General features: G+C 44.4%; 23 non-coding genes across 23 annotated transcripts; 1 reads left to right on the top strand and 22 right to left on the bottom strand.

Annotated features, from left to right (window-relative positions):
• Window positions 1-399: 399 nt before the first annotated feature.
• Window positions 400-482, bottom strand: trnal-cag (transfer RNA leucine (anticodon CAG)). The gene has a single exon. It is a non-coding gene; the product is annotated as a tRNA-Leu (tRNA).
• A 3,206-nt stretch (window positions 483-3,688) lies between these two features.
• Window positions 3,689-3,771, bottom strand: trnal-cag (transfer RNA leucine (anticodon CAG)). Its single transcript has one exon. It is a non-coding gene; the product is annotated as a tRNA-Leu (tRNA).
• A 345-nt stretch (window positions 3,772-4,116) lies between these two features.
• trnal-cag (transfer RNA leucine (anticodon CAG)) lies at window positions 4,117-4,199 on the bottom strand. The gene has a single exon. It is a non-coding gene; the product is annotated as a tRNA-Leu (tRNA).
• Window positions 4,200-4,901: 702 nt separating this feature from the next.
• trnal-cag (transfer RNA leucine (anticodon CAG)) lies at window positions 4,902-4,984 on the top strand. Its single transcript has one exon. It is a non-coding gene; the product is annotated as a tRNA-Leu (tRNA).
• Window positions 4,985-5,220: 236 nt separating this feature from the next.
• Window positions 5,221-5,303, bottom strand: trnal-cag (transfer RNA leucine (anticodon CAG)). Its single transcript has one exon. It is a non-coding gene; the product is annotated as a tRNA-Leu (tRNA).
• Window positions 5,304-6,018: 715 nt separating this feature from the next.
• trnal-cag (transfer RNA leucine (anticodon CAG)) lies at window positions 6,019-6,101 on the bottom strand. Its single transcript has one exon. It is a non-coding gene; the product is annotated as a tRNA-Leu (tRNA).
• A 345-nt stretch (window positions 6,102-6,446) lies between these two features.
• trnal-cag (transfer RNA leucine (anticodon CAG)) lies at window positions 6,447-6,529 on the bottom strand. Its single transcript has one exon. It is a non-coding gene; the product is annotated as a tRNA-Leu (tRNA).
• A 1,069-nt stretch (window positions 6,530-7,598) lies between these two features.
• Window positions 7,599-7,681, bottom strand: trnal-cag (transfer RNA leucine (anticodon CAG)). The gene has a single exon. It is a non-coding gene; the product is annotated as a tRNA-Leu (tRNA).
• Window positions 7,682-10,050: 2,369 nt separating this feature from the next.
• trnal-cag (transfer RNA leucine (anticodon CAG)) lies at window positions 10,051-10,133 on the bottom strand. Its single transcript has one exon. It is a non-coding gene; the product is annotated as a tRNA-Leu (tRNA).
• Window positions 10,134-10,478: 345 nt separating this feature from the next.
• Window positions 10,479-10,561, bottom strand: trnal-cag (transfer RNA leucine (anticodon CAG)). The gene has a single exon. It is a non-coding gene; the product is annotated as a tRNA-Leu (tRNA).
• Window positions 10,562-11,276: 715 nt separating this feature from the next.
• trnal-cag (transfer RNA leucine (anticodon CAG)) lies at window positions 11,277-11,359 on the bottom strand. Its single transcript has one exon. It is a non-coding gene; the product is annotated as a tRNA-Leu (tRNA).
• Window positions 11,360-12,502: 1,143 nt separating this feature from the next.
• On the bottom strand, window positions 12,503-12,585 carry trnal-cag (transfer RNA leucine (anticodon CAG)). Its single transcript has one exon. It is a non-coding gene; the product is annotated as a tRNA-Leu (tRNA).
• A 1,143-nt stretch (window positions 12,586-13,728) lies between these two features.
• trnal-cag (transfer RNA leucine (anticodon CAG)) lies at window positions 13,729-13,811 on the bottom strand. The gene has a single exon. It is a non-coding gene; the product is annotated as a tRNA-Leu (tRNA).
• A 345-nt stretch (window positions 13,812-14,156) lies between these two features.
• trnal-cag (transfer RNA leucine (anticodon CAG)) lies at window positions 14,157-14,239 on the bottom strand. The gene has a single exon. It is a non-coding gene; the product is annotated as a tRNA-Leu (tRNA).
• A 1,069-nt stretch (window positions 14,240-15,308) lies between these two features.
• On the bottom strand, window positions 15,309-15,391 carry trnal-cag (transfer RNA leucine (anticodon CAG)). The gene has a single exon. It is a non-coding gene; the product is annotated as a tRNA-Leu (tRNA).
• A 1,143-nt stretch (window positions 15,392-16,534) lies between these two features.
• trnal-cag (transfer RNA leucine (anticodon CAG)) lies at window positions 16,535-16,617 on the bottom strand. The gene has a single exon. It is a non-coding gene; the product is annotated as a tRNA-Leu (tRNA).
• Window positions 16,618-17,760: 1,143 nt separating this feature from the next.
• On the bottom strand, window positions 17,761-17,843 carry trnal-gag (transfer RNA leucine (anticodon GAG)). Its single transcript has one exon. It is a non-coding gene; the product is annotated as a tRNA-Leu (tRNA).
• A 287-nt stretch (window positions 17,844-18,130) lies between these two features.
• trnal-cag (transfer RNA leucine (anticodon CAG)) lies at window positions 18,131-18,213 on the bottom strand. The gene has a single exon. It is a non-coding gene; the product is annotated as a tRNA-Leu (tRNA).
• A 1,571-nt stretch (window positions 18,214-19,784) lies between these two features.
• Window positions 19,785-19,867, bottom strand: trnal-cag (transfer RNA leucine (anticodon CAG)). Its single transcript has one exon. It is a non-coding gene; the product is annotated as a tRNA-Leu (tRNA).
• Window positions 19,868-20,952: 1,085 nt separating this feature from the next.
• Window positions 20,953-21,035, bottom strand: trnal-cag (transfer RNA leucine (anticodon CAG)). Its single transcript has one exon. It is a non-coding gene; the product is annotated as a tRNA-Leu (tRNA).
• A 335-nt stretch (window positions 21,036-21,370) lies between these two features.
• Window positions 21,371-21,453, bottom strand: trnal-cag (transfer RNA leucine (anticodon CAG)). Its single transcript has one exon. It is a non-coding gene; the product is annotated as a tRNA-Leu (tRNA).
• Window positions 21,454-22,522: 1,069 nt separating this feature from the next.
• On the bottom strand, window positions 22,523-22,605 carry trnal-cag (transfer RNA leucine (anticodon CAG)). Its single transcript has one exon. It is a non-coding gene; the product is annotated as a tRNA-Leu (tRNA).
• Window positions 22,606-23,320: 715 nt separating this feature from the next.
• trnal-cag (transfer RNA leucine (anticodon CAG)) lies at window positions 23,321-23,403 on the bottom strand. The gene has a single exon. It is a non-coding gene; the product is annotated as a tRNA-Leu (tRNA).
• Between the last annotated feature and the right edge of the window lie 1,009 nt (window positions 23,404-24,412).

Here is a 24,412-nt window from a genome sequence, read left to right on the forward strand (position 1 = left end):
TAATCACAATCAACGAAATCCAAATGTAATGTCAGAAGTGGGATTCGAACCCAAGCCTCCAGTGGAGACTGCGACCTGAACGCAGCGCCTTAGACCGCTCGGCCATCCTGACGAAATTCATCATGCCCCTTCGAATCAATCAACACGAAACGAATTTAATTTAATGCGCTGTAACGTTAGCATAGTTGCATGGATTACACTACTTACATAAACTAATGCACCGACACGGACGTGCAAACACACAGATTGAGACAGAAAGACACCCCTCTCATTTCCCCTTTCAACTACCCCAAAGTAGCCAGCCAGTCACTTTGAGTTTAAACCTCCTTACCTTTTCCAAATGTTCTCCATATTACAAAGTTTGAACAGATAATCACAATCACCGAAATCCAAATGTACTGTCAGAAGTGGGATTCGAACCCACGCCTCCAGAGGAGACTGCGACCTGAACGCAGCGTCTTAGACCACTCGGCCATCCTGACGTAGTTCAACAGACCCTTCGAATCAATCAAGACAAAACGCCATCATGGTTACTGTTCTCGTATGTTCAAATGTCCGTACAACAAGGACCGATAATAAACCCCAGCTACCATGCGCTGTAACGTTAGCATAGTTGCATGTTTTACACTACTTACATAAACTAATGCACCGACACGGACGTGCAAACACACAGATTGAGACAGAAAGACACCCCTCTCATTTCCCCTTTCTACTACCCCAAAGTAGCCAGCCAGTCACTTTGAGTTTAAACCTCCTTACCTTTTCCAAATGTTCTCCGTATTACAAAGTTTGAACAGATAATCACAATCAACGAAATCCAAATGTAATGTCAGAAGTGGCATTCGAACCCACGCCACCAGAGGAGACTGCGACCTGGACGCAGCGCCTTAGACCGCTCGGCCATCCTGACGTCTTTCAACAGACCCTTCGAATCAATGAAGACAAAACGCCATCATGGTTACTGTTCTCGTATGTTCAAATGTCCGTACAACAAGGACCGATAATAAACCCCAGCAACCATGCGCTGTAACGTTAGCATAGTTGCATGGATTACACTACTTACATAAACTAATGCACCGACACGGACGTGCAAACACACAGAAAGACACCCCTCTCATTACCCCTTTCTACTACCCCAAAGTAGCCAGCCAGTCACTTTGAGTTTAAACCTCCTTACCTTTTCCAAATGTTCTCCATATTACAAAGTTTGAACAGATAATCACAATCAACGAAATCCAAATGTAATGTCAGAAGTGGGATACGAACCCACGCCTCCAGCGGAGACTGCGACCTGAACGCAGCACCTTAGACCGCTCGGCCCTCTTGACGTATTTCAACAACACCCTTCGAATCAATGAACACAAATCGCCATCATGGTTACTGTTCTCGTATGTTCAAATGTCCATACAACAAGGACCGATAATAAACCCCAGCTACCATGCGCTGTAACCTTACCATAGTTGCATGGATTACACTACTTACATAAACTAATGCCCCGACACGGACGTGCAAACACACAGATTGAGACAGAAAGACACCCCTCTCATTTTCCCTTTCTACTACCCCAAAGTAGCCAGCCAGTCACTTTGAATTGAAACCTCCTTAACTTTTCCAAATGTTCTCCATATTACAAAGTTTGAACAGATAATCACAATCAACGAAATCCAAATGTAATGTTAGAAGTGGGATTCGAACCCGAGCCTCCAGTGGAGACTGCGACCTGAACGCAGCACCTTAGACCGCTCGGCCATCCGGACGAAATTCATCATACCCCTTCGAATCAATCAACACGAAACGAATTTAATTTAATGCGCTGTTACGTTAACATAGTTGCATGGATTACACTACTTACGTAAACTAATGCACCGACACGGACGTGCAAACACACAGATTGAGACAGAAAGACACCCCTCTCATTTCCCCTTTCTACTACCCCAAAGTAGCCAGCCAGTCACTTTGAGTTTAAACCTCCTTACCTTTTCCAAATGTTCTCCATATTACAAAGTTTGAACAGATAATCACAATCAACGAAATCCAAATGTAATGTCAGAAGTGGGATTCGAAGCCACGCCTCCAGAGGAGACTGCGACCTGAACGCAGCGCCTTAGACCGCTCGGCCATCCTGACGTATTTTAACAGACCCTTCGAATCAATGAAGACAAAACGCCATCATGGTTACTGTTCTCGTATGTTCAAATGTCCGTACAACAAGGACCGATAATAAACCCCAGCTACCATGCGCTGTAACGCTAGCATAGTTGCATGGATTACACTACTTACATAAACTAATGCACCGACACGGACGTGCAAACACACAGATTGAGACAGAAAGACACCCCTCTCATTTCCCCTTTCTACTACCCCAAAGTAGCCAGCCAGTCACTTTGAGTTTAAACCTCCTTACTTTTTCCAAATGTTCTCCATATTACAAAGTTTGAACAGATAATCACAATCAACGAAATCCAAATGTAATGTCAGAAGTGGGATTCGAACCCGGGCCTCCAGAGGAGACTGCGACCTGAACGCAGCGCCTTAGACCGCTCGGCAATCCTGACGTATTTCAACAGACCCTTCGAATCAATGAACACAAAACGCCATCATGGTTACTGTTCTCGTATGTTCAAATGTCCGTACAACAAGGACCGATAATAAACCCCAGCTACCATGCGCTGTAACGTTAGCATAGTTGCATGGATTACACTACTTACGTAAACTAATGCACCGACACGGACGTACAAACACACAGAAAGACACCCCTCTCATTACCCCTTTCTACTACCCCAAAGTAGCCAGCCAGTCACTTTGAGTTTAAACCTCCTTACCTTTTCCAAATGTTCTCCATATTACAAAGTTTGAACAGATAATCACAATCAACGAAATCCAAATGTAATGTCAGTGGTGGCATTCGAACCCACGCCACCAGAAGAGACTACGACCTGAACGCAGCGCCTTAGACCGCTCGGCCATCCTGACGTATTTTATTAGACCCTTCGAATCAATCAACACAAAACGCCATCATGGTTACTGCTCTCGTATGTTCAAATGTCTGTAAAACAAGGACCGATAATAAACCCCAGCTACCATGCACTGTAACCCTACCATAGTTACATGGATTACACTACTTACATAAACTAATGCCCCGACACGGACGTGCAAACACACAGATCGAGACAGAAAGACACCCCTCTCATTTTCCCTTTCTACTACCCCAAAGTAGCCAGCCAGTCACAATGAATTTAAACCTCCTTAACTTTTCCAAATGTTCTCCATATTACAAAGTTTGAACAGATAATCACAATCAACGAAATCCAAATGTAATGTTAGAAGTGGGATTCGAACCCGAGCCTCCAGTGGAGACTGCGACCTGAACGCAGCGCCTTAGACCGCTCGGCCATCCGGACGAAATTCATCATACCCCTTCGAATCAATCAACACGAAACGAATTTAATTGAATGCGCTGTAACGTTAGCATAGTTGCATGGATTACACTACTTACGTAAACTAATGCACCGACACGGACGTGCAAACACACAGATTGAGACAGAAAAACACCCCTCTCATTTCCCCTTTCTACTACCCCAAAGTAGCCAGCCAGTCACTTTGAGTTAAAACCTCCTTACCTTTTCCAAATGTTCTCCATATTACAAAGTTTGAACAGATAATCACAATCAACGAAATCCAAATGTAATGTCAGAAGTGGGATTCGAACCCACGCCTCCAGAAGAGACTGCGACCTGAACGCAGCGCCTTAGACCGCTCGGCCATCCTGACGTATTTCAACAGACCCTTCGAATCAATGAAGACAAAACGCCATCATGGTTACTGTTCTCGTATGTTCAAATGTCCGTACAACAAGGACCGATAATAAACCCCAGCTACCATGCGCTGTAACGTTAGCATAGTTGCATGGATTACACTACTTACATAAACTAATGCACCGACACGGACGTGCAAACACACAGATTGAGACAGAAAGACACCCCTCTCATTTCCCCTTTCTACTACCCCAAAGTAGCCAGCCAGTCACTTTAAGTTTAAACCTCCTTACTTTTTCCAAATGTTCTCCATATTACAAAGTTTGAACAGATGATCACAATCAACGAAATCCAAATGTAATGTCAGAAGTGTGATTCGAACCCACGCCTCCAGAGGAGACTGCGACCTGAACGCAGCGCCTTAGACCGCTCGGCCATCCTGACGTATTTCAACAGACCCTTCGAATCAATGAACCCAAAACGCCATCATGGTTACTGTTCTCGTATGTTCAAATGTCCGTACAACAAGGACCGATAATAAACCCCAGCTACCATGCGCTGTAACCTTACCATAGTTGCATGGATTACACTACTTACATAAACTAATGCACCGACACGGACGTGCAAACACACAGATTGAGACAGAAAGACACCCCTCTCATTTCCCCTTTCTACTACCCCAAAGTAGCCAGCCAGTCACTTTGAGTTTAAACCTCCTTACCTTTTCCAAATGCTCTCCGTACTACAAAGTTTGAACAGATAATCACAATCAACGAAATCCAAATGTAATGTCAGAAGTGGCATTCGAACCCACGCCACCAGAGGAGACTGCGACCTGAACGCAGCGCCTTAGACCGCTCGGCCATCCTGACGTATTTTATTAGACCCTTCGAATCAATCAACACAAAACGCCATCATGGTTACTGCTCTCGTATGTTCAAATGTCTGTAAAACAAGGACCGATAATAAACCCCAGCTACCATGCACTGTAACCCTACCATAGTTACATGGATTACACTACTTACATAAACTAATGCCCCGACACGGACGTGCAAACACACAGATTGAGACAGAAAGACACCCCTCTCATTTTCCCTTTCTACTACCCCAAAGTAGCCAGCCAGTCACTTTGAATTGTTGAAATACGTCAGGATGGCCGAGCGGTCTAAGGCGCTGCGTTCAGGTCGCAGTCTCCTCTGGAGGCGTGGGTTCGAATCACACTTCTGACATTACATTTGGATTTCGTTGATTGTGATCATCTGTTCAAACTTTGTAATATGGAGAACATTTGGAAAAAGTGCAAACACACAGATTGAGACAGAAAAATACCCCTCTCATTTCCCCTTTCTACTACCCCAAAGTAGCCAGCCAGTCACTTTGAGTTAAAACCTCCTTACCTTTTCCAAATGTTCTCCATATTACAAAGTTTGAACAGATAATCACAATCAACGAAATCCAAATGTAATGTCAGAAGTGGGATTCGAACCCACGCCTCCAGAGGAGACTGCGACCTGAACGCAGCGCCTTAGACCGCTCGGCCATCCTGACGTATTTCAACAGACCCTTCGAATCAATGAAGACAAAACGCCATCATGGTTACTGTTCTCGTATGTTCAAATGTCCGTACAACAAGGACCGATAATAAACCCCAGCTACCATGCGCTGTAACGTTAGCATAGTTGCATGGATTACACTACTTACATAAACTAATGCACCGACACGGACGTGCAAACACACAGATTGAGACAGAAAGACACCCCTCTCATTTCCCCTTTCTACTACCCCAAAGTAGCCAGCCAGTCACTTTGAATTTAAACCTCCTTAACTTTTCCAAATGTTCTCCATATTACAAAGTTTGAACAGATAATCACAATCAACGAAATCCAAATGTAATGTTAGAAGTGGGATTCGAACCCGAGCCTCCAGTGGAGACTGCGACCTGAACGCAGCGCCTTAGACCGCTCGGCCATCCGGACGAAATTCATCATACCCCTTCGAATCAATCAACACGAAACGAATTTAATTGAATGCGCTGTAACGTTAGCATAGTTGCATGGATTACACTACTTACGTAAACTAATGCACCGACACGGACGTGCAAACACACAGATTGAGACAGAAAAACACCCCTCTCATTTCCCCTTTCTACTACCCCAAAGTAGCCAGCCAGTCACTTTGAGTTTAAACCTCCTTACCTTTTCCAAATGTTCTCCATATTACAAAGTTTGAACAGATAATCACAATCAACGAAATCCAAATGTAATGTCAGAAGTGGGATTCGAACCCACGCCTCCAGAGGAGACTGCTACCTGAACGCAGCGCCTTAGACCACTCGGCCATCCTGACGTATTTCAACAGACCCTTCGAATCAATGAAGACAAAACGCCATCATGGTTACTGTTCTCGTATGTTCAAATGTCCGTACAACAAGGACCGATAATAAACCCCAGCTACCATGCGCTGTAACGTTAGCATAGTTGCATGGATTACACTACTTACATAAACTAATGCACCGACACGGACGTGCAAACACACAGATTGAGACAGAAAGACAGCCCTCTCATTTCCCCTTTCTACTACCCCAAAGTAGCCAGCCAGTCACTTTGAGTTCAAACCTCCTTACTTTTTCCAAATGTTCTCCATATTACAAAGTTTGAACAGATAATCACAATCAACGAAATCCAAATGTAATGTCAGAAGTGGGATTCGAACCCACGCCTCCAGAGGAGACTGCGACCTGAACGCAGCGCCTTAGACCGCTCGGCCATCCTGACGTATTTCAACAAACCCTTTGAATCAATCAACACAAAACGCCATCATGGTTACTGCTCTCGTATGTTCAAATGTCTGTAAAACAAGGACCGATAATAAACCCCAGCTACCATGCACTGTAACCCTACCATAGTTACATGGATTACACTACTAACATAAACTAATGCCCCGACACGGACGTGCAAACACACAGATTGAGACAGAAAGACACCCCTCTCATTTTCCCTTTCTACTACCCCAAAGTAGCCAGCCAGTCACTTTGAATTTAAACCTCCTTAACTTTTCCAAATGTTCTCCATATTACAAAGTTTGAACAGATAATCACAATCAACGAAATCCAAATGTAATGTTAGAAGTGGGATTCGAACCCGAGCCTCCAGTGGAGACTGCGACCTGAACGCAGCGCCTTAGACCGCTCGGCCATGCGGACGAAATTCATCATACCCCTTCGAATCAATCAACACGAAACGAATTTAATTGAATGCGCTGTATGGTTAGCATAGTTGCATGGATTACACTACTTACGTAAACTAATGCACCGACACGGACGTGCAAACACACAGATTGAGACAGAAAAACACCCCTCTCATTTCCCCTTTCTACTACCCCAAAGTAGCCAGCCAGTCACTTTGAGTTTAAACCTCCTTACCTTTTCCAAATGTTCTCCATATTACAAAGTTTGAACAGATAATAACAATCAACGAAATCCAAATGTAATATCAGAAGTGGGATTCGAACCCACGCCTCCAGAGGAGACTACGACCTACGAGAACCTTACTGTTCTCGTATGTTCAAATGTCCGTACAACAGGGACCGATAATAAACCCCAGCTACCATGCGCTGTAACGTTAGCATAGTTGCATGGATTACACTACTTACGTAAACTAATGCACCGACACGGACGTGCAAACACACAGATTGAAACAGAAAGACACCCCTCTCATTTCCCCTTTCTACTACCCCAAAGTAGCCAGCCAGTCACTTTGAGTTTAAACCTCCTTACCTTTTCCAAATGTTCTCCATATTACAAAGTTTGAACAGATAATCACAATCAACGAAATCCAAATGTAATGTCAGAAGTGGGATTCGAACCCACGCCTCCAGAGGAGACTGCGACCTGAACGCAGCGCCTTAGACCGCTCGGCCATCCTGACGTATTTCAACAGACCCTTCGAATCAATGAAGACAAAACGCCATCATGGTTACTGTTCTCGTATGTTCAAATGTACGTACAACAAGGACCGATAATAAACCCCAGCTACCATGCGCTGTAACGTTAGCATAGTTGCATGGATTACACTACTTACATAAACTAATGCACCGACACGGACGTGCAAACACACAGATTGAGACAGAAAGACACCCCTCTCATTTCCCCTTTCTGCTACCCCAAAGTAGCCAGCCAGTCACTTTGAGTTTAAACCTCCTTACCTTTTCCAAATGTTCTCCGTATTACAAAGTTTGAACAGATAATCACAATCAACGAAATCCAAATGTAATGTCAGAAGTGGCATTCTAACCCACGCCACCAGAGGAGACTGCGACCTGAACGCAGCGCCTTAGACCGCTCGGCCATCCTGACGTATGTTATTAGACCCTTCGAATCAATCAACACAAAACGCCATCATGGTTACTGTTCTCGTATGTTCAAATGTCCGTACAACAAGGACCGATAATAAACCCCAGCTACCATGCGCTGTAACCTTACCATAGTTGCATGGATTACACTACTTACATAAACTAATGCACCGACACGGACGTGCAAACACACAGATTGAGACAGAAAGACACCCCTCTCATTTCCCCTTTCTACTACCCCAAAGTAGCCAGCCAGTCACTTTGAGTTTAAACCTCCTTACCTTTTCCAAATGTTCTCCGTATTACAAAGTTTGAACAGATAATCACAATCAACGAAATCCAAATGTAATGTCAGAAGTGGCATTCGAACCCACGCCACCAGAGGAGACTGCGACCTGAACGCAGCGCCGTAGACCGCTCGGCCATCCGGACGAAATTCATCATACCCCTTCGAATCAATCAACACGAAACGAATTTAATTGAATGCGCTGCAACGTTAGCATAGTTGCATGGATTACACTACTTACGTAAACTAATGCACCGACACGGACGTGCAAACACACAGATTGAGACAGAAAGACACCCCTCTCATTTCCCCTTTCTACTACCCCAAAGTAGCCAGCCAGTCACTTTGAGTTTAAACCTCCTTACCTTTTCCAAATGTTCTCCGTATTACAAAGTTTGAACAGATAATCACAATCAACGAAATCCAAATGTAATGTCAGAAGTGGCATTCTAACCCACGCCACCAGAGGAGACTGCGACCTGAACGCAGCGCCTTAGACCGCTCGGCCATCCTGACGTATTTCAACAGACCCTTCGAATCAATGAACCTAAAACGCCATCATGGTTACTGTTCTCGTATGTTCAAATGTCCGTACAACAAGGACCGATAATAAACCCCAGCTACCATGCGCTGTAACCTTACCATAGTTGCATGGATTACACTACTTACATAAACTAATGCACCGACACGGACGTGCAAACACACAGATTGAGACAGAAAGACACCCCTCTCATTTCCCCTTTCTACTACCCCAAAGTAGCCAGCCAGTCACTTTGAGTTTAAACCTCCTTACCTTTTCCAAATGTTCTCCGTATTACAAAGTTTGAACAGATAATCACAATCAACGAAATCCAAATGAAATGTCAGAAGTGGCATTCGAACCCACGCCACCAGAGGAGACTGCGACCTGAACGCAGCGCCTTAGACCGCTCGGCCATCCTGACGTATTTTATTAGACCCTTCGAATCAATCAACACATAACGCCATCATGGTTACTGCTCTCGTATGTTCAAATGTCTGTAAAACAAGGACCGATAATAAACCCCAGCTACCATGCACTGTAACCCTACCATAGTTACATGGATTACACTACTTACATAAACTAATGCCCCGACACGGACGTGCAAACACACAGATTGAGACAGAAAGACACCCCTCTCATTTTCCCTTTCTACTACCCCAAAGTAGCCAGCCAGTCACTTTGAATTTAAACCTCCTTAACTTTTCCAAATGTTCTCCATATTACAAAGTTTGAACAGATAATCACAATCAACGAAATCCAAATGTAATCTTAGAAGTGGGATTCGAACCCGAGCCTCCAGTGGAGACTGCGACCTGAACGCAGCGCCTTAGACCGCTCGGCCATCCGGACGAAATTCATCATACCCCTTCGAATCAATCAACACGAAACGAATTTAATTGAATGCGCTGTATGGTTAGCATAGTTGCATGGATTACACTACTTACGTAAACTAATGCACCGACACGGACGTGCAAACACACAGATTGAGACAGAAAAACACCCCCCTCATTTCCCCTTTCTACTACCCCAAAGTAGCCAGCCAGTCACTTTGAGTTTAAACCTCCTTACCTTTTCCAAATGTTCTCCATATTACAAAGTTTGAACAGATAATCACAATCAACGAAATCCAAAAGTAATGTCAGAAGTGGGATTCGAACCCACGCCTCCAGAGGAGACTGCGACCTGAACGCAGCACCTTAGACCGCTCGGCCATCCTGACGTATTTCAACAGACCCTTCGAATCAATGAAGACAAAACGCCATCATGGTTACTGTTCTCGTATGTTCAAATGTCCGTACAACAAGGACCGATAATAAACCCCAGCTACCATGCGCTGTAACGTTAGCATAGTTGCATGGATTACACTACTTACATAAACTAATGCACCGACACGGACGTGCAAACACACAGATTGAGACAGAAATACACCCCTCTCATTTCCCCTTTCTACTACCCCAAAGTAGCCAGCCAGTCACTTTGAGTTTAAACCTCCTTACTTTTTCCAAATGTTCTCCATATTACAAAGTTTGAACAGATAATCACAATCAACGAAATCCAAATGTAATGTCAGAAGTGGGATTCGAACCCACGCCTCCAGAGGAGACTGCGACCTGAACGCAGCGCCTTAGACCGCTCGGCCATCCTGACGTATTTCAACAAACCCTTCGAATCAATGAACACAAAACGCCATCATGGTTACTGTTCTCGTATGTTCAAATGTCCGTACAACAAGGACCGATAATAAACCCCAGCGACCATGCGCTGTAACCTTACCATAGTTGCATGGATTACACTACTTACATAAACTAATGCACCGACACGGACGTGCAAACACACAAATTGAGACAGAAAGACACCCCTGTCATTTCCCCTTTCTACTACCCCAAAGTAGCCAGCCAGTCACTTTGAGTTTAAACCTCCTTACCTTTTCCAAATGTTCTCCGTATTACAAAGTTTGAACAGATAATCACAATCAACGAAATCCAAATGTAATGTCAGAAGTGGCATTCGAACCCACGCCACCAGAGGAGACTGCGACCTGAACGCAGCGCCGTAGACCGCTCGGCCATCCGGACGAAATTCATCATACCCCTTCGAATCAATCAACACGAAACGAATTTAATTGAATGCGCTGCATGGTTAGCATAGTTGCATGGATTACACTACTTACGTAAACTAATGCACCGACACGGACGTGCAAACACACAGATTGAGACAGAAAAACACCCCTCTCATTTCCCCTTTCTACTACCCCAAAGTAGCCAGCCAGTCACTTTGAGTTTAAACCTCCTTACCTTTTCCAAATGTTCTCCATATTACAAATTTTGAACAGATAATCACAATCAACGAAATCCAAATGTAATGTCAGAAGTGGGATTCGAACCCACGCCTCCAGAGGAGACTGCGACCTGAACGCAGCGCCTTAGACCGCTCGGCCATCCTGACGTATTTCAACAGACCCTTCGAATCAATTAAGACAAAACGCCATCATGGTTACTGTTCTCGTATGTTCAAATGTCCGTACAACAAGGACCGATAATAAACCCCAGCTACCATGCGCTGTAACGTTAGCATAGTTGCATGGATTACACTACTTACATAAACTAATGCACCGACACGGACGTGCAAACACACAGATTGAGACAGAAAGACACCCCTCTCATTTCCCCTTTCTACTACCCCAAAGTAGCCAGCCAGTCACTTTGAGTTTAAACCTCCTTACCTTTTCCAAATGTTCTCCGTATTACAAAGTTTGAACAGATAATCACAATCAACGAAATCCAAATGTAATGTCAGAAGTGGCATTCGAACCCACGCCACCAGAGGAGACTGCGACCTGAACGCAGCGCCTTAGACCGCTCGGCCATCCTGACGTATTTTATTAGACCCTTCGAATCAATCAACACATAACGCCATCATGGTTACTGCTCTCATATGTTCAAATGTCTGTAAAACAAGGACCGATAATAAACCCCAGCTACCATGCACTGTAACCTTACCATAGTTACATGGATTACACTACTTACATAAACTAATGCCCCGACACGGACGTGCAAACACACAGATTGAGACAGAAAGACACCCCTCTCATTTTCCCTTTCTACTACCCCAAAGTAGCCAGCCAGTCACTTTGAATTTAAACCTCCTTAACTTTTCCAAATGTTCTCCATATTACAAAGTTTGAACAGATAATCACAATCAACGAAATCCAAATGTAATCTTAGAAGTGGGATTCGAACCCGAGCCTCCAGTGGAGACTGCGACCTGAACGCAGCGCCTTAGACCGCTCGGCCATCCGGACGAAATTCATCATACCCCTTCGAATCAATCAACACGAAACGAATTTAATTGAATGCGCTGTATGGTTAGCATAGTTGCATGGATTACACTACTTACGTAAACTAATGCACCGACACGGACGTGCAAACACACAGATTGAGACAGAAAAACACCCCTCTCATTTCCCCTTTCTACTACCCCAAAGTAGCCAGCAAGTCACTTTGAGTTTAAACCTCCTTACCTTTTCCAAATGTTCTCCATATTACAAAGTTTGAACAGATAATCACAATCAACGAAATCCAAATGTAATGTCAGAAGTGGGATTCGAACCCACGCCTCCAGAGGAGACTGCGACCTGAACGCAGCGCCTTAGACCGCTCGGCCATCCTGACGTATTTCAACAGACCCTTCGAATCAATGAACCCAAAACGCCATCATGGTTACTGTTCTCGTATGTTCAAATGTCCGTACAACAAGGACCGATAATAAACCCCAGCTACCATGCGCTGTAACCTTACCATAGTTGCATGGATTACACTACTTACATAAACTAATGCACCGACACAGACGTGCAAACACACAGATTGAGACAGAAAGACACCCCTCTCATTTCCCCTTTCTACTACCCCAAAGTAGCCAGCCAGTCACTTTGAGTTTAAACCTCCTTACCTTTTCCAAATGTTCTCCGTATTACAAAGTTTGAACAGATAATCACAATCAACGAAATCCAAATGTAATGTCAGAAGTGGCATTCGAACCCACGCCACCAGAGGAGACTGCGACCTGAACGCAGCGCCTTAGACCGCTCGGCCATCCTGACGTATTTTATTAGACCCTTCGAATCAATCAACACAAAACGCCGTCATGGTTACTGCTCTCGTATGTTCAAATGTCTGTAAAACAAGGACCGATAATAAACCCCAGCTACCATGCACTGTAACCCTACCATAGTTACATGGATTACACTACTTACATAAACTAATGCCCCGACACGGACGTGCAAACACACAGATTGAGACAGAAAGACACCCCTCTCATTTTCCCTTTCTACTACCCCAAAGTAGCCAGCCAGTCACTTTGAATTTAAACCTCCTTAACTTTTCCAAATGCTCTCCATATTACAAAGTTTGAACAGATAATCCCAATCAACGAAATCCAAATGTAATGTTAGAAGTGGGATTCGAACCCGAGCCTCCAGTGGAGACTGCGACCTGAACGCAGCGCCTTAGACCGCTCGGCCATCCGGACGAAATTCATCATACCCCTTCGAATCAATCAACACGAAACGAATTTAATTGAATGCGCTGTATGGTTAGCATAGTTGCATGGATTACACTACTTACGTAAACTAATGCACCGACACGGACGTGCAAACACACAGATTGAGACAGAAAAACACCCCTCTCATTTCCCCTTTCTACTACCCCAAAGTAGCCAGCCAGTCACTTTGAGTTTAAACCTCCTTACCTTTTCCAAATGTTCTCCATATTACAAAGTTTGAACAGATAATCACAATCAACGAAATCCAAATGTAATGTCAGAAGTGGGATTCGAACCCACGCCTCCAGAGGAGACTGCGACCTGAACGCAGCGCCTTAGACCACTCGGCCATCCTGACGTATTTCAACAGACCCTTCGAATCAATGAAGACAAAACGCCATCATGGTTACTGTTCTCGTATGTTCAAATGTCCGTACAACAAGGACCGATAATAAACCCCAGCTACCATGCGCTGTAACGTTAGCATAGTTGCATGGATTACACTACTTACATAAACTAATGCACCGACACGGACGTGCAAACACACAGATTGAGACAGAAAGACACCCCTCTCATTTCCCCTTTCTACTACCCCAAAGTAGCCAGCCAGTCACTTTGAGTTCAAACCTCCTTACTTTTTCCAAATGTTCTCCATATTACAAAGTTTGAACAGATAATCACAATCAACGAAATCCAAATGTAATGTCAGAAGTGGGATTCGAACCCACGCCTCCAGAGGAGACTGCGACCTGAACGCAGCGCCTTAGACCGCTCGGCCATCCTGACGTATTTCAACAAACCCTTTGAATCAATCAACACAAAACGCCATCATGGTTACTGCTCTCGTATGTTCAAATGTCTGTAAAACAAGGACCGATAATAAACCCCAGCTACCATGCACTGTAACCCTACCATAGTTACATGGATTACACTACTTACATAAACTAATGCCCCGACACGGACGTGCAAACACACAGATTGAGACAGAAAGACACCCCTCTCATTTTCCCTTTCTACTACCCCAAAGTAGCCAGCCAGTCACTTTGAATTTAAACCTCCTTAACTTTTCCAAATGTTCTCCATATTACAAAGTTTGAACAGATAATCACAATCAACGAAATCCAAATGTAATGTTAGAAGTGGGATTCGAACCCGAGCCTCCAGTGGAGACTGCGACCTGAACGCAGCGCCTTAGACCGCTCGGCCATGCGGACGAAATTCATCATACCCCTTCGAATCAATCAACACGAAACGAATTTAATTGAATGCGCTGTATGGTTAGCATAGTTGCATGGATTACACTACTTACGTAAACTAATGCACCGACACGGACGTGCAAACACACAGATTGAGACAGAAAAACACCCCTCTCATTTCCCCTTTCTACTACCCCAAAGTAGCCAGCCAGTCACTTTGAGTTTAAACCTCCTTACCTTTTCCAAATGTTCTCCATATTACAAAGTTTGAACAGATAATAACAATCAACGAAATCCAAATGTAATATCAGAAGTGGGATTCGAACCCACGCCTCCAGAGGAGACTACGACCTACGAGAACCTTACTGTTCTCGTATGTTCAAATGTCCGTACAACAGGGACCGATAATAAACCCCAGCTACCATGCGCTGTAACGTTAGCATAGTTGCATGGATTACACTACTTACGTAAACTAATGCACCGACACGGACGTGCAAACACACAGATTGAAACAGAAAGACACCCCTCTCATTTCCCCTTTCTACTACCCCAAAGTAGCCAGCCAGTCACTTTGAGTTTAAACCTCCTTACCTTTTCCAAATGTTCTCCATATTACAAAGTTTGAACAGATAATCACAATCAACGAAATCCAAATGTAATGTCAGAAGTGGGATTCGAACCCACGCCTCCAGAGGAGACTGCGACCTGAACGCAGCGCCTTAGACCGCTCGGCCATCCTGACGTATTTCAACAGACCCTTCGAATCAATGAAGACAAAACGCCATCATGGTTACTGTTCTCGTATGTTCAAATGTCCGTACAACAAGGACCGATAATAAACCCCAGCTACCATGCGCTGTAACGTTAGCATAGTTGCATGGATTACACTACTTACATAAACTAATGCACCGACACGGACGTGCAAACACACAGATTGAGACAGAAAGACACCCCTCTCATTTCCCCTTTCTACTACCCCAAAGTAGCCAGCCAGTCACTTTGAGTTTAAACCTCCTTACCTTTTCCAAATGTTCTCCGTATTACAAAGTTTGAACAGATAATCACAATCAACGAAATCCAAATGTAATGTCAGAAGTGGCATTCTAACCCACGCCACCAGAGGAGACTGCGACCTGAACGCAGCGCCTTAGACCGCTCGGCCATCCTGACGTATGTTATTAGGCCCTTCGAATCAATCAACACAAAACGCCATCATGGTTACTGTTCTCGTATGTTCAAATGTCCGTACAACAAGGACCGATAATAAACCCCAGCTACCATGCGCTGTAACCTTACCATAGTTGCATGGATTACACTACTTACATAAACTAATGCACCGACACGGACGTGCAAACACACAGATTGAGACAGAAAGACACCCCTCTCATTTCCCCTTTCTACTACCCCAAAGTAGCCAGCCAGTCACTTTGAGTTTAAACCTCCTTACCTTTTCCAAATGTTCTCCGTATTACAAAGTTTGAACAGATAATCACAATCAACGAAATCCAAATGTAATGTCAGAAGTGGCATTCGAACCCACGCCACCAGAGGAGACTGCGACCTGAACGCAGCGCCGTAGACCGCTCGGCCATCCGGACGAAATTCATCATACCCCTTCGAATCAATCAACACGAAACGAATTTAATTGAATGCGCTGCAACGTTAGCATAGTTGCATGGATTACACTACTTACGTAAACTAATGCACCGACACGGACGTGCAAACACACAGATTGAGACAGAAAAACACCCCTCTCATTTCCCCTTTCTACTACCCCAAAGTAGCCAGCCAGTCACTTTGAGTTTAAACCTCCTTACCTTTTCCAAATGTTCTCCATATTACAAAGTTTGAACAGATAATCACAATCAACGAAATCCAAATGTAATGTCAGAAGTGGGATTCGAACCCACGCCTCCAGAGGAGACTGCGACCTGAACGCAGCGCCTTAGACCGCTCGGCCATCCTGACGTATTTCAACAGACCCTTCGAATCAATGAAGACAAAACGCCATCATGGTTACTGTTCTCGTATGTTCAAATGTCCGTACAACAAGGACCGATAATAAACCCCAGCTACCATGCGCTGTAACGTTAGCATAGTTGCATGGATTACACTACTTACATAAACTAATGCACCGACACGGACGTGCAAACACACAGATTGAGACAGAAAGACACCCCTCTCATTTCCCCTTTCTACTACCCCAAAGTAGCCAGCCAGTCACTTTGAGTTTAAACCTCCTTACCTTTTCCAAATGTTCTCCGTATTACAAAGTTTGAACAGATAATCACAATCAACGAAATCCAAATGTAATGTCAGAAGTGGCATTCTAACCCACGCCACCAGAGGAGACTGCGACCTGAACGCAGCGCCTTAGACCGCTCGGCCATCCTGACGTATGTTATTAGACCCTTCGAATCAATCAACACAAAACGCCATCATGGTTACTGTTCTCGTATGTTCAAATGTCCGTACAACAAGGACCGATAATAAACCCCAGCTACCATGCGCTGTAACCTTACCATAGTTGCATGGATTACACTACTTACATAAACTAATGCACCGACACGGACGTGCAAACACACAGATTGAGACAGAAAGACACCCCTCTCATTTCCCCTTTCTACTACCCCAAAGTAGCCAGCCAGTCACTTTGAGTTTAAACCTCCTTACCTTTTCCAAATGTTCTCCGTATTACAAAGTTTGAACAGATAATCACAATCAACGAAATCCAAATGTAATGTCAGAAGTGGCATTCGAACCCACGCCACCAGAGGAGACTGCGACCTGAACGCAGCGCCGTAGACCGCTCGGCCATCCGGACGAAATTCATCATACCCCTTCGAATCAATCAACACGAAACGAATTTAATTGAATGCGCTGCAACGTTAGCATAGTTGCATGGATTACACTACTTACGTAAACTAATGCACCGACACGGACGTGCAAACACACAGATTGAGACAGAAAAACACCCCTCTCATTTCCCCTTTCTACTACCCCAAAGTAGCCAGCCAGTCACTTTGAGTTTAAACCTCCTTACCTTTTCCAAATGTTCTCCGTATTACAAAGTTTGAACAGATAATCACAATCAACGAAATCCAAATGTAATGTCAGAAGTGGCATTCGAACCCACGCCACCAGAGGAGACTGCGACCTCAACGCAGCGCCGTAGACCGCTCGGCCATCCGGACGAAATTCATCATACCCCTTCGAATCAATCAACACGAAACGAATTTAATTGAATGCGCTGCAACGTTAGCATAGTTGCATGGATTACACTACTTACGTAAACTAATGCACCGACACGGACGTGCAAACACACAGATTGAGACAGAAAAACACCCCTCTCATTTCCCCTTTCTACTACCCCAAAGTAGCCAGCCAGTCACTTTGAGTTTAAACCTCCTTACCTTTTCCAAATGTTCTCCGTATTACAAAGTTTGAACAGATAATCACAATCAACGAAATCCATATGTAATGTCAGAAGTGGGATTCGAACCCACGCCTCCAGAGGAGACTGCGACCTGAACGCAGCGCCTTAGACCGCTCGGCCATCCCGACGTATTTCAACAGACCCTTCGAATCAATGAAGACAAAACGCCATCATGGTTACTGTTCTCGTATGTTCAAATGTCCGTACAACAAGGACCGATAATAAACCCCAGCTACCATGCGCTGTAACGTTAGCATAGTTGCATGGATTACACTACTTACATAAACTAATGCACCGACACGGACGTGCAAACACACAGATTGAGACAGAAAGACACCCCTCTCATTTCCCCTTTCTACTACCCCAAAGTAGCCAGCCAGTCACTTTGAGTTTAAACCTCCTTACCTTTTCCAAATGTTCTCCGTATTACAAAGTTTGAACAGATAATCACAATCAACGAAATCCAAATGTAATGTCAGAAGTGGCATTCTAACCCACGCCACCAGAGGAGACTGCGACCTGAACGCAGCGCCTTAGACCGCTCGGCCATCCTGACGTATTTCAACAGACCCTTCGAATCAATGAACCTAAAACGCCATCATGGTTACTGTTCTCGTATGTTCAAATGTCCGTACAACAAGGACCGATAATAAACCCCAGCTACCATGCGCTGTAACCTTACCATAGTTGCATGGATTACACTACTTACATAAACTAATGCACCGACACGGACGTGCAAACACACAGATTGAGACAGAAAGACACCCCTCTCATTTCCCCTTTCTACTACCCCAAAGTAGCCAGCCAGTCACTTTGAGTTTAAACCTCCTTACCTTTTCCAAATGTTCTCCGTATTACAAAGTTTGAACAGATAATCACAATCAACGAAATCCAAATGAAATGTCAGAAGTGGCATTCGAACCCACGCCACCAGAGGAGACTGCGACCTGAACGCAGCGCCTTAGACCGCTCGGCCATCCTGACGTATTTTATTAGACCCTTCGAATCAATCAACACATAACGCCATCATGGTTACTGCTCTCGTATGTTCAAATGTCTGTAAAACAAGGACCGATAATAAACCCCAGCTACCATGCACTGTAACCCTACCATAGTTACATGGATTACACTACTTACATAAACTAATGCCCCGACACGGACGTGCAAACACACAGATTGAGACAGAAAGACACCCCTCTCATTTTCCCTTTCTACTACCCCAAAGTAGCCAGCCAGTCACTTTGAATTTAAACCTCCTTAACTTTTCCAAATGTTCTCCATATTACAAAGTTTGAACAGATAATCACAATCAACGAAATCCAAATGTAATCTTAGAAGTGGGATTCGAACCCGAGCCTCCAGTGGAGACTGCGACCTGAACGCAGCGCCTTAGACCGCTCGGCCATCCGGACGAAATTCATCATACCCCTTCGAATCAATCAACACGAAACGAATTTAATTGAATGCGCTGTATGGTTAGCATAGTTGCATGGATTACACTACTTACGTAAACTAATGCACCGACACGGACGTGCAAACACACAGATTGAGACAGAAAAACACCCCTCTCATTTCCCCTTTCTACTACCCCAAAGTAGCCAGCCAGTCACTTTGAGTTTAAACCTCCTTACCTTTTCCAAATGTTCTCCATATTACAAAGTTTGAACAGATAATCACAATCAACGAAATCCAAATGTAATGTCAGAAGTGGGATTCGAACCCACGCCTCCAGAGGAGACTGTGACCTGAACGCAGCGCCTTAGACCGCTCGGCCATCCTGACGTATTTCAACAGACCCTTCGAATCAATGAAGACAAAACGCCATCATGGTTACTGTTCTCGTATGTTCAAATGTCCGTACAACAAGGACCGATAATAAACCCCAGCTACCATGCGCTGTAACGTTAGCATAGTTGCATGGATTACACTACTTACATAAACTAATGCACCGACACGGACGTGCAAACACACAGATTGAGACAGAAAGACACCCCTCTCATTTCCCCTTTCTACTACCCCAAAGTAGCCAGCCAGTCACTTTGAGTTTAAACCTCCTTACCTTTTCCAAATGTTCTCCGTATTACAAAGTTTGAACAGATAATCACAATCAACGAAATCCAAATGTAATGTCAGAAGTGGCATTCGAACCCACGCCACCAGAGGAGACTGCGACCTGAACGCAGCGCCGTAGACCGCTCGGCCATCCGGACGAAATTCATCATACCCCTTCGAATCAATCAACACGAAACGAATTTAATTGAATGCGCTGTATGGTTAGCATAGTTGCATGGATTACACTACTTACGTAAACTAATGCACCGACACGGACGTGCAAACACACAGATTGAGACAGAAAAACACCCCTCTCATTTCCCCTTTCTACTACCCCAAAGTAGCCAGCCAGTCACTTTGAGTTTAAACCTCCTTACCTTTTCCAAATGTTCTCCATATTACAAAGTTTGAACAGATAATCACAATCAACGAAATCCAAATGTAATCTTAGAAGTGGGATTCGAACCCGAGCCTCCAGTGGAGACTGCGACCTGAACGCAGCGCCTTAGACCGCTCGGCCATCCGGACGAAATTCATCATACCCCTTCGAATCAATCAACACGAAACGAATTTAATTGAATGCGCTGTATGGTTAGCATAGTTGCATGGATTACACTACTTACGTAAACTAATGCACCGACACGGACGTGCAAACACACAGATTGAGACAGAAAAACACCCCTCTCATTTCCCCTTTCTACTACCCCAAAGTAGCCAGCCAGTCACTTTGAGTTTAAACCTCCTTACCTTTTCCAAATGTTCTCCATATTACAAAGTTTGAACAGATAATCACAATCAACGAAATCCAAATGTAATGTCAGAAGTGGGATTCGAACCCACGCCTCCAGAGGAGACTGCGACCTGAACGCAGCGCCTTAGACCGCTCGGCCATCCTGACGTATTTCAACAGACCCTTCGAATCAATGAAGACAAAACGCCATCATGGTTACTGTTCTCGTATGTTCAAATGTCCGTACAACAAGGACCGATAATAAACCCCAGCTGTAACGTTAGCATAGTTGCATGGATTACACTACTTACATAAACTAATGCACCGACACGGACGTGCAAACACACAGATTGAGACAGAAAGACACCCCTCTCATTTCCCCTTTCTACTACCCCAAAGTAGCCAGCCAGTCACTTTGAGTTTAAACCTCCTTACTTTTTCCAAATGTTCTCCATATTACAAAGTTTGAACAGATAATCACAATCAACGAAATCCAAATGTAATGTCAGAAGTGGGATTCGAACCCACGCCTCCAGAGGAGACTGCGACCTGAACGCAGCGCCTTAGACCGCTCGGCCATCCTGACGTATTTCAACAAACCCTTCGAATCAATGAACACAAAACGCCATCATGGTTACTGCTCTCGTATGTTCAAATGTCTGTAAAACAAGGACCGATAATAAACCCCAGCTACCATGCACTGTAACCCTACCATAGTTACATGGATTACACTACTTACATAAACTAATGCCCCGACACGGACGTGCAAACACACAGATTGAGACAGAAAGACACCCCTCTCATTTTCCCTTTCTACTACCCCAAAGTAGCCAGCCAGTCACTTTGAATTTAAACCTCCTTAACTTTTCCAAATGTTCTCCATATTACAAAGTTTGAACAGATAATCACAATCAACGAAATCCAAATGTAATGTTAGAAGTGGGATTCGAACCCGAGCCTCCAGTGGAGACTGCGACCTGAACGCAGCGCCTTAGACCGCTCGGCCATGCGGACGAAATTCATCATACCCCTTCGAATCAATCAACACGAAACGAATTTAATTGAATGCGCTGTATGGTTAGCATAGTTGCATGGATTACACTACTTACGTAAACTAATGCACCGACACGGACGTGCAAACACACAGATTGAGACAGAAAAACACCCCTCTCATTTCCCCTTTCTACTACCCCAAAGTAGCCAGCCAGTCACTTTGAGTTTAAACCTCCTTACCTTTTCCAAATGTTCTCCATATTACAAAGTTTGAACAGATAATAACAATCAACGAAATCCAAATGTAATATCAGAAGTGGGATTCGAACCCACGCCTCCAGAGGAGACTACGACCTACGAGAACCTTACTGTTCTCGTATGTTCAAATGTCCGTACAACAGGGACCGATAATAAACCCCAGCTACCATGCGCTGTAACGTTAGCATAGTTGCATGGATTACACTACTTACGTAAACTAATGCACCGACACGGACGTGCAAACACACAGATTGAAACAGAAAGACACCCCTCTCATTTCCCCTTTCTACTACCCCAAAGTAGCCAGCCAGTCACTTTGAGTTTAAACCTCCTTACCTTTTCCAAATGTTCTCCATATTACAAAGTTTGAACAGATAATCACAATCAACGAAATCCAAATGTAATGTCAGAAGTGGGATTCGAACCCACGCCTCCAGAGGAGACTGCGACCTGAACGCAGCGCCTTAGACCGCTCGGCCATCCTGACGTATGTTATTAGACCCTTCGAATCAATCAACACAAAACGCCATCATGGTTACTGTTCTCGTATGTTCAAATGTCCGTACAACAAGGACCGATAATAAACCCCAGCTACCATGCGCTGTAACCTTACCATAGTTGCATGGATTACACTACTTACATAAACTAATGCACCGACACGGACGTGCAAACACACAGATTGAGACAGAAAGACACCCCTCTCATTTCCCCTTTCTACTACCCCAAAGTAGCCAGCCAGTCACTTTGAGTTTAAACCTCCTTACCTTTTCCAAATGTTCTCCGTATTACAAAGTTTGAACAGATAATCACAATCAACGAAATCCAAATGTAATGTCAGAAGTGGCATTCGAACCCACGCCACCAGAGGAGACTGCGACCTGAACGCAGCGCCGTAGACCGCTCGGCCATCCGGACGAAATTCATCATACCCCTTCGAATCAATCAACACGAAACGAATTTAATTGAATGCGCTGCAACGTTAGCATAGTTGCATGGATTACACTACTTACGTAAACTAATGCACCGACACGGACGTGCAAACACACAGATTGAGACAGAAAAACACCCCTCTCATTTCCCCTTTCTACTACCCCAAAGTAGCCAGCCAGTCACTTTGAGTTTAAACCTCCTTACCTTTTCCAAATGTTCTCCATATTACAAAGTTTGAACAGATAATCACAATCAACGAAATCCAAATGTAATGTCAGAAGTGGGATTCGAACCCACGCCTCCAGAGGAGACTGCGACCTGAACGCAGCGCCTTAGACCGCTCGGCCATCCTGACGTATTTCAACAGACCCTTCGAATCAATGAAGACAAAACGCCATCATGGTTACTGTTCTCGTATGTTCAAATGTCCGTACAACAAGGACCGATAATAAACCCCAGCTACCATGCGCTGTAACGTTAGCATAGTTGCATGGATTACACTACTTACATAAACTAATGCACCGACACGGACGTGCAAACACACAGATTGAGACAGAAAGACACCCCTCTCATTTCCCCTTTCTACTACCCCAAAGTAGCCAGCCAGTCACTTTGAGTTTAAACCTCCTTACCTTTTCCAAATGTTCTCCGTATTACAAAGTTTGAACAGATAATCACAATCAACGAAATCCAAATGTAATGTCAGAAGTGGCATTCTAACCCACGCCACCAGAGGAGACTGCGACCTGAACGCAGCGCCTTAGACCGCTCGGCCATCCTGACGTATGTTATTAGACCCTTCGAATCAATCAACACAAAACGCCATCATGGTTACTGTTCTCGTATGTTCAAATGTCCGTACAACAAGGACCGATAATAAACCCCAGCTACCATGCGCTGTAACGTTAGCATAGTTGCATGGATTACACTACTTACATAAACTAATGCACCGACACGGACGTGCAAACACACAGATTGAGACAGAAAGACACCCCTCTCATTTCCCCTTTCTACTACCCCAAAGTAGCCAGCCAGTCACTTTGAGTTTAAACCTCCTTACCTTTTCCAAATGTTCTCCGTATTACAAAGTTTGAACAGATAATCACAATCAACGAAATCCAAATGTAATGTCAGAAGTGGCATTCTAACCCACGCCACCAGAGGAGACTGCGACCTGAACGCAGCGCCGTAGACCGCTCGGCCATCCGGACGAAATTCATCATACCCCTTCGAATCAATCAACACGAAACGAATTTCGAAACGAATTTTCATTAATTGAATGCGCTGCAACGTTAGCATAGTTGCATGGATTACACTACTTACGTAAACTAATGCACCGACACGGACGTGCAAACACACAGATT

Source organism: Gadus morhua, chromosome 2, assembly GCF_902167405.1.
Source record: "Gadus morhua chromosome 2, gadMor3.0, whole genome shotgun sequence".
Lineage (NCBI taxonomy): Eukaryota > Metazoa > Chordata > Actinopteri > Gadiformes > Gadidae > Gadus > Gadus morhua.